General features: G+C 41.5%; 1 pseudogene; it reads right to left on the reverse strand.

Moving 5' to 3' along the window:
- Window positions 1-6,635: 6,635 nt before the first annotated feature.
- LOC101997031 lies at window positions 6,636-7,771 on the reverse strand (annotated as a pseudogene).
- Window positions 7,772-8,189: the final 418 nt, after the last annotated feature.

The raw sequence follows: 8,189 nt of genomic DNA on the forward strand, positions 1-8,189 counted from the left end.
GGGAAATGGGAATTTTTTTGCAACAACTAAAAAATAAAATAAAAAAGAAATTGTATTAATTGAATCACTGAATGGCCCATTAGCTCTAGCCTCTTATTAGCTAATTCTCAAATCTTGATTAACCCATTTCTAGCCATTAGCGTTTTATCACATGATGGTGACTTACTGGCAAGATTCCACCTACATCCATCTCAGGCAGGAGATTCATGGCATCTGCCTGTCTCTCCCTCTTCCCAGCATTCAGTTCAGTCTACTCCACCTATCTAAGCTCTGCCCTAACAAAAGTCCAAGGCAGTTTCTTTATTCAACCAATGAAAGCAATACAAATACAGAAGAACCTCCTAAACCACACCATGAGCCTATAGTGTCCTCACAGGCCAGAAGAGGCTGGATATCTTGATGACTGGAGTTACCAGTGTTGTCAGTTGCCTTGTGAATGCAGTGAATTGGGTGCCAGTCTTCTGGAAAGGCATCCAGCACTTTTTACTTCTGACCATTTCTACATCCCATTAGAGGGATAATACTTCCTTAAAGAATCAGCTATGAAAAACTAGTTCATTCTCCAAAGCTTTGGCAGTCTCAAATATCTTAGCAGGATTTCAAGAAGTAATCATTATTTGTTTCATGCATTTTTTGACAACTTGTCACTCTGCAAATCTGGTTTTGCTAGAATGGACTATGGACCAAGTTAGCTTCAGACTCACAGAGTTGAGTCAGCATCTGCCTTCAGACTACTCTCATCAAAGCCATAGACTACCGAATCATAGCTGGTTCATGAATTTCTACTTAATTACATTAACCACACTTATAATCTTACAAATCATATTGAAAGTTTGTCTTTATCACAATTTAAAAAACAGAAAGCCTTTATTTTTAGTGGCACTATAATATATCATTACCATCATTGTTTTTATTAATTTGTGATATGATCTCACTAGGTTGTTTTGGCCATCCTGCAATTCCTGATGTAGACCAGGTTGTTCCACAAGTCCTACACTCTGGGGGTGCTGAGATTGGAGACATGACCTCCACGTCTTCATACAACAAAGCATGAGCAACATCCACCTCAGAATCACAGTGAAAACTTCTCTGTGTCCGTCTGGACCCAGTTCTCTGATGGACAGCCTGAGGAGACTAAAGAAAGGAAGAAATAAGGGAAGGCCGAAAAAGGGTAAGACTGTGAAATTGTACCTCAGTAGTAGGGAACTTGCCTAGCATGTTGGAAGTCCCTGATTCTATGTCCTGCAAGCATATGGGTGATACCACAGAGAGAGGAATGCTGCCTGGAGATCAAGCAGAGAATGTCAGAGGCCCAGTGAATAGTTCGATTTATACATTTGTTAGAATATGTTTTATGGATCAAAAGTCAGGATTGGTGGTGCTTCTCACCTGGGAGGATGAGGTGAAAGGTATGCAGGTTCAAGGCTAGCCATGTCATGCAGCAAGGTCTTACAACAAAAACTAACCAATAAGGCAAATACATATACATATAGGAGACACAAAGAAAATGAGAAAGATCTTTCTCCATTTTGTGCAGATGTTAAGGAAAAAAATCAAGCAAAATTACAGGGTGGAAATATATGTCTTGAAGTCTCCCTGTTTTCTTCCAACTCTTCTTATTTTGGTGCAAATTCAGGGTACAGCCCAGGCAAGAGGACTCTTGATTCCAGCCACTCAGGCTATGAAGTGCTAAGAACTATAGGGTGTACCAAATACATTCCATTTATTTAAAAAATATTTTTCAGTATCTCTTCTTCCTGTCCTTGCCAACCATCTTATTATTGCCTCTCTTATGATTTAAGAAGTGAAGTGTTTAATCCCAGTACTCAGAGCACAGAGGTAGGCATATCTCTATGTATATAAGTCAGAGTGGTCTATAGTATGAGTTCCAAGCCTGTATAAGGACACTCCATTTCAGAAACAGAGATTGTGAACCTAGATCAAGCTTAAAGTTGTTTTTTTTTATGTCTGGTGTTTACCCATACAACTAAAGATATTCTTGAGACTGGCTTAGGAGGATTGCTTATATACTGGAAGGTCATTGTAAACAAAAGCTCAATGTTTCATCTAGGAATATGTCACAACAACTATGTTTTCACTATATGTAAAAAATGTGGTATTCTAATGACCCTCCTTGACTTGGGCCTGCATTGTAAAACTTAATCAGCAGAAATGCTGGAAGTTTGATTGGTGTTTCCATGCATATCAAATGACATCTTGTCCCCTACTAAAACAAAGAATAACAGCCCAGATCCAAGGTTGCTCCCTTACATATTACCCCTTCCACAAAGGACAGATTCTCAGGCTGGAAACTGTGGTGTCTTCCTGTAAATTATATTCAGGAGGCAGAGGCAATCTGCAATGGCAGCCTGTAATACACAGGGATTTTACGCAGGCCCTGAGAAACTATTTCATTTGAGTTGAGACTGATCTTTTTCAATTGCTTAATCTCTAAAAGTCAAACAAACAAATCATAAGTGAAAGAAAAAAAACAAAGCATTATATGAGCATAATTTTAAAAACAACAGTTGAGCAGAGACATTATCATTAATGAGAATATGTATTTAATGAGTAAGACATAGTTGTTAATAAAAGGAAGTGGCCTGATCTTTATTGTATCACCCATCCCCATTATCCAGATTAAAGGTGTGCGCCTTTATTCTTCAAATTCCTCATTTGATGTGGATCTACCTACTATTGTGACTTAAGCAATGAGTTTTCACAGGTGTGTTCTCCATTTTGGGCTTCAATTAATTCCAGATATAGTCAAGTTGACAGCCAAGAATAGCCATCACAAGTGTGTTTTGTCTCTCCTGCCCTTGATTTCATTCAGGCCCACAGTCTCAGGATGACTCCAGCAAACTTTAATGGTGGTCTTTCCCCTGTTCTTTAGATAATCCTACCTGGACACAGTCTTCTAGATCCATCTAAATGTGTGGTTGATGCATATCCTAAATCCTTTCCAAGTCTATCACTTTGATTGACAGATTCACCTTCTCAATAGCCCACACACTACATCCTCCACTGGTGGGTTCTGTGCATTAATCCGTGGAAGTGGCAGGCTTATTTTACTGGTCCTTCAGAGTGAGAGATTATTCTCATTTCCAAGGGATGCAGAATACACTCCACAGAACCAGAGTGGGAGGGGTTGGGGATAGATCCCCCTCTGTAGTGTGATGAGCGATGTTCTACCTACATGTCATCTTTCTCTACTTAGTCCTGTTTTGGAGAGTCTCTCTAAGCCTAGAGGACACAGAAATATGTACATTGATTCGATCAGCTCAGCCATTCCCACTCTGGTGTTTCTGTAAATCTGAGTCCAAAACTACTCATCTGCCAAAATAGGATAACTCAGTCATTTGGTTTTCATCCCTTGGTTTTTGTATTCCTCTGGTAGATTTTGTGCAGATGGCTAACTAGTAACATGGGTGACTGTTTACCCGGTGTGTTCAGGGTCAGGGTAGTAGGTACCCCCTACCTCTCATCTATCATTTGAAAGGTTTGTAGGTGATCCCTTCAACACCCCTTGTTTCCATAAAAGGTACTCTAAATTGTGAGTCCTGTGCTCTGTTGGGCATGCTCCTAGAGAGCAGGTGTGACTTCTCACAGAGGAACAGAGAAACTCTGGGAAGCAGGCTTAGGCTTTATGCATGAAGTTTCACATTAACGGAGAGGCACAAGGGGAGCTTACATTTTTTCCCATAGGTGGAGACATCACATGGTAACCATTCACACACAAAAGTGATTCACACATGTCTTTAACCAGGAGGGGGATGTCCTCCTACCTGAGAAAGCCACTGTTCATTAACAGAAAACAAAAGTGGCGATATCTCTCATTATCAGTGGTCTTGATTCCCCAGTGAGAAGTCACAGACTAATGAAGCAGGTTCTATCCTTCAGCTGCAGCCAGAAAACCACCTTAACAAAATGGGCAGTGGTTGCTTCACAGGAAAGCCTTGGAAATAGACATTCCAAGAAAATGGACCTAGGAAGTAAGCTGGTGTTCTCAAATTTATAGCTAATAAAATAGACTTCAATGTAACCCAATCAGAAGAAGTAAAGACACTACATACTCATCACAGCAAAAGGGATCAAAGATAAACAAAATAGGAAACAATAGGTTTCTCATAGTAAAAGGAAACCAAGATGAGACATGTATTTTAAATAGACAGAAAAACCCTAGCAAAATAGAATAATCACTAAAAGTCTTCCCACCAAAAAGCCCAGGACCACACACGTTAGGCATATTGACGTACCTGCTATTCAAAGAAAAGTTAAAGCACATCCTACTCCAATCATTTCAGAAAGTAGAAACAAAGGATCATTAACAGATTTATTTTATTAGTCCAAAATTATAAAGATAGCTAAATCACATGCAAAACTATTATGAACACTGATGCAAAACTATTCCTTATATACTTACTATCGGAATGCCATAATATTCTATGATTTTTACCATGATGAATTATGTTTTGTCCCAGATATGTAGGGATGGTTCAATGTACAAAATTCAAAAATCTAATTGAACATATGTGGATGGTTGTCTTTAATTTCCTTCAGTGGAAATACATAACCCGTCTTAGCTCTTTACTTAGAGTTGTGAAATGTGTTTTCATTCCTGGTGCATCTACATTTTTTGTCATCTGCCTGGAGAAGGCTGTTGCAGTCTCCCATCATCTTTAATCTTTGGACAATTCAGCACCAAGATACCCTACAGGATTTCCTGCCCAACAACCATAATCTTTCTTGGCTTTATTGTGGAAACTCAACCCACATTTCTGATGGTGATCGTGATCCATGAGCCCTCCTAACACTGTTATTTCCTTCTCAGCCTGTTGTTTTAAGGACATCACAAACTCAAAATGGCTTCAGAGAAGTTTGAGCTTCCATTCCATGGAATACTTGTTGTGTCTCTAGACAGAGTAAAGGGCCCCACACCACCAATCACCCTGGAACCAAAACTTCCAGACCTAAAAAATACATAAGGGCATGGGATGCGAAGCAAAGTTTTTCCTCAGGAGTTTCTAGGGGTGATAGTGAGAGGAGCTATTCCCTTTTCTACATCTTAATACCCAGACCAATGGACATGGGCTAAGGAGAAAGCTGCCTCCTGCAGAATCCTGACCCAGCGCTAGAGGCTGATGGTACTTCTTTAAACTTTCCTTGTGTCTTGAAATGTCCAGTCCATCTTTCTGTCCAGACAGCTGTGTCGCAAAGTTGGTGAACATGGGAATAACAACTGAACATATCACAACGACATACAATAAGCATAGGCACAAGCTCTCATATCAAGGCTGGGGGAGTTGACCAGAAAAAAGAAAAGGTTCCCAACATCAGACAAACAGGTCAGAGACTCCCCACAGTCCCACTCTTTAGGAGTCTCACAAAAACCCTCAAACTAAACAACCACAGTGTGCATACAGAGGATATAGTGCTGACCCAGGCATCTGTGTGATTGCCTCTTCAGTCCCTGTGAGTCCCTATGATTTTCATTTATCTGATTCTGTGAACCCCTTTACTGCCATCAGCCGCTGGAGAAAGGCTATCTGATGACAGCTGGGCAAGGCACCAGTCTCTGAGTACAGAAATTTCTTAGGTATCATTTCATTAACATTTGCGGGTGACTGTGAGGACCCTGAACAAACTTCCACAGCTAAGCAGGACTGGGCTTCTTCTAACAGAACACCACTTGAATCCACAAAGTGATTCTACAATTTTTATTCCTTTTCTATTGTAGTGTATTGGGGTAAATGTTTGTCTACATAACTGAACAAGTGTCCTCTGCAAGAGAAACAATTGCTTTTGCCCACTGAGTCATCTCTCCAGTTCCCACAAACTGAGTTTAAATGAAAAATGTCTTCATTCTCTACCCCTTCTCTTGTAAGAAAACATTCGTGTTTGATTTCTCCTTTGCTCTGAGCCCTTGATCATATGTTCTGCACAGTCCTATCCACACAGGTTTCTCCAAAGAAACCCTGTTGGGGTGTGATGGGGGCTTTAGCTAAACTGCAACCCAGTTTCCAAATCACCGGACAAAAATCAAACCAGTACAGCAACAGAGGAGATGTTGCATAGAGTCCATCAGAGTTCACCCTGGTTCCTCCTCTCTGCCATTCTGGAGCACCAAAAATAAAAACCTAGAGATAGATTTTGGGGTTCAAACCAACAACCAGAAAAGCAAAGCAGCCAAGCCACTAAAGATGTCTTTCCTGTATTAAGGCTGGGTGACTGTAGAAGAAGCAGATTATTAAGCCTCTCTCATCCCATTTTATATTACCTCTAGTGCTGGGATTTCCTAGGCTAGGATGGAAGGTGTGAGCAATAACCACCTGGACTGGTTACTGTATTGATCTTGTTTAGATTAAGGTGCCTTTAAACCCACAGAGATCCATCTAACTCTGTCTAACAAATCCTGGGATTAAAGGTGTGTGTCACCATTGCCTGACCTGTTATAGTGGCTTTAGCTTTACTTCTGGTCTTCCGGGAAGATTTATTTATCAAAATACAAATAATACACCACTACAATATTCAAGGCATTAATTAATGTATTAAAGCACTACTAAACCATGATGTCTTTCCCCAGAGTTGCTGTAATTTCTCCATGTACCCCATAGTCTACCCAGGAGTCATCGGTATCAACACTGACCACTTCTTCTGGGATACACATAGATGGTACCAGTGACAGGTTCCTGGGATTGCTTCAGACGTTTGAGAGGGGGCTCCAGTAGATTGCATTGAGCAGAAGCCAGAGAGCTGTATGCTTCAGCCACCAAGTGAGGGCATGAATCCACCATTAACGTACAGCTTGCGGTCTGAGAGACCTCGGAAGCATGAGCTGTAATGAAATCCAGTGCCTGAGTTTTCAAGTGCACTGCACTGTGGCGGTCAGCCACGATGAGAGTGTGGGCAGCATTCTCCACAGAGAGGTCCCTGCAGAGGGCCCTCTCGCACATGACCTTCAAATGCTCCAGGCCATACTTGTCAGCAGCTGCCAGCACAGCATCTGCCATGCTGTGGAGGACTGGTTCCTTCCCGGTGTAAATGAAGTCCATCATTGCCTTGAAGACTTCAGGTTTCAGGTCATGAATCTCAATGCGATTCTTTCTGCTCTCCTCCATGTCATGTTCAACCATGGCTCTGAATACTGAGAGCAAGCAACTAAGATGGCCTTGTGAGCCTGGAATTCCTGGCCAGCTACCACCAGGCAGCAGTCTGTGAAGCTTGAATTCTTCCACAGCTCTCCTAGATCATCTCCTAATGGGCCTCTGGGACTCTGGATTCTCTTCTTTGTGCTGTCATCGGGGATACTGTAGGAGTACGGGACCAGGATCCCCATGTAAAGAAGGGTGAAGTGGTCTTCAGGGAGGAGCCCCTGAGAATGGTCCAAGAGGAAATCTCAAAAGATGAACATTTTGTAAACCCTTTGGTAGACTGGCAGTAAATTAAAGTCTTTCGGGCTACTCACAGGTTCGTTTTTTTCTCCTGTAGCATTCATGATCCAAAACATGAACCGTACCATAAGGGGACTCTTTGGAGAGCTCAGCAACTCTAGGTGAACTGACAAGTAATCTGAGCTTTCTTCATCGACCCCCTTAGGGTGAACTCTCAAACACCATTTGTTGGTGCCTCCTATTGAGAAAGCTGGGCTTCTAATACTCTCCCTCATTTCCTCCAGAATAAAACAGATGTTGCGGATGGTCCACCTGCAGGTGAAATTCTGGGTGTTTAACTGTTTATAGCCCCAGTTCTTATCTATGGCATCCCATGACATTTCTCCTTGAGGTAGTTTGATGGTTAAACTTGATCCAAAATGAAAAAATATCTGTCATATGTCTCGAGCTCATCATGTCTGTAGGGACACACAAAGCCTAGAGGACAGGAAAATAACTTCAGTAATTCAATTCTGTTAACAATTCCCAGCCTACCTCTCCTGAAAGTCTGGCTCCCCTGCTACTCATCCCACAAGACAGGAGAAATCAATCAATTGGTTTTGATCTCCTAATTTTGTGTTCCTCAGATAGGAATCTATTACAGGTATGTAACTAATAACATCAGTGTCTCTTTTCTATGTGGGTGTAGGTCAGGGTGTCAGGTACCACATCCCTCCAGAGTGTCATTTGAGTGATGGTAGGCAGTCAATGCAGGACACTCATTTGTAAAAGAAATTCTTTACATTGCCAGTCTGGGTT

Source organism: Microtus ochrogaster, unplaced genomic scaffold, assembly GCF_000317375.1.
Source record: "Microtus ochrogaster isolate Prairie Vole_2 unplaced genomic scaffold, MicOch1.0 UNK16, whole genome shotgun sequence".
NCBI classification, from domain to species: domain Eukaryota; kingdom Metazoa; phylum Chordata; class Mammalia; order Rodentia; family Cricetidae; genus Microtus; species Microtus ochrogaster.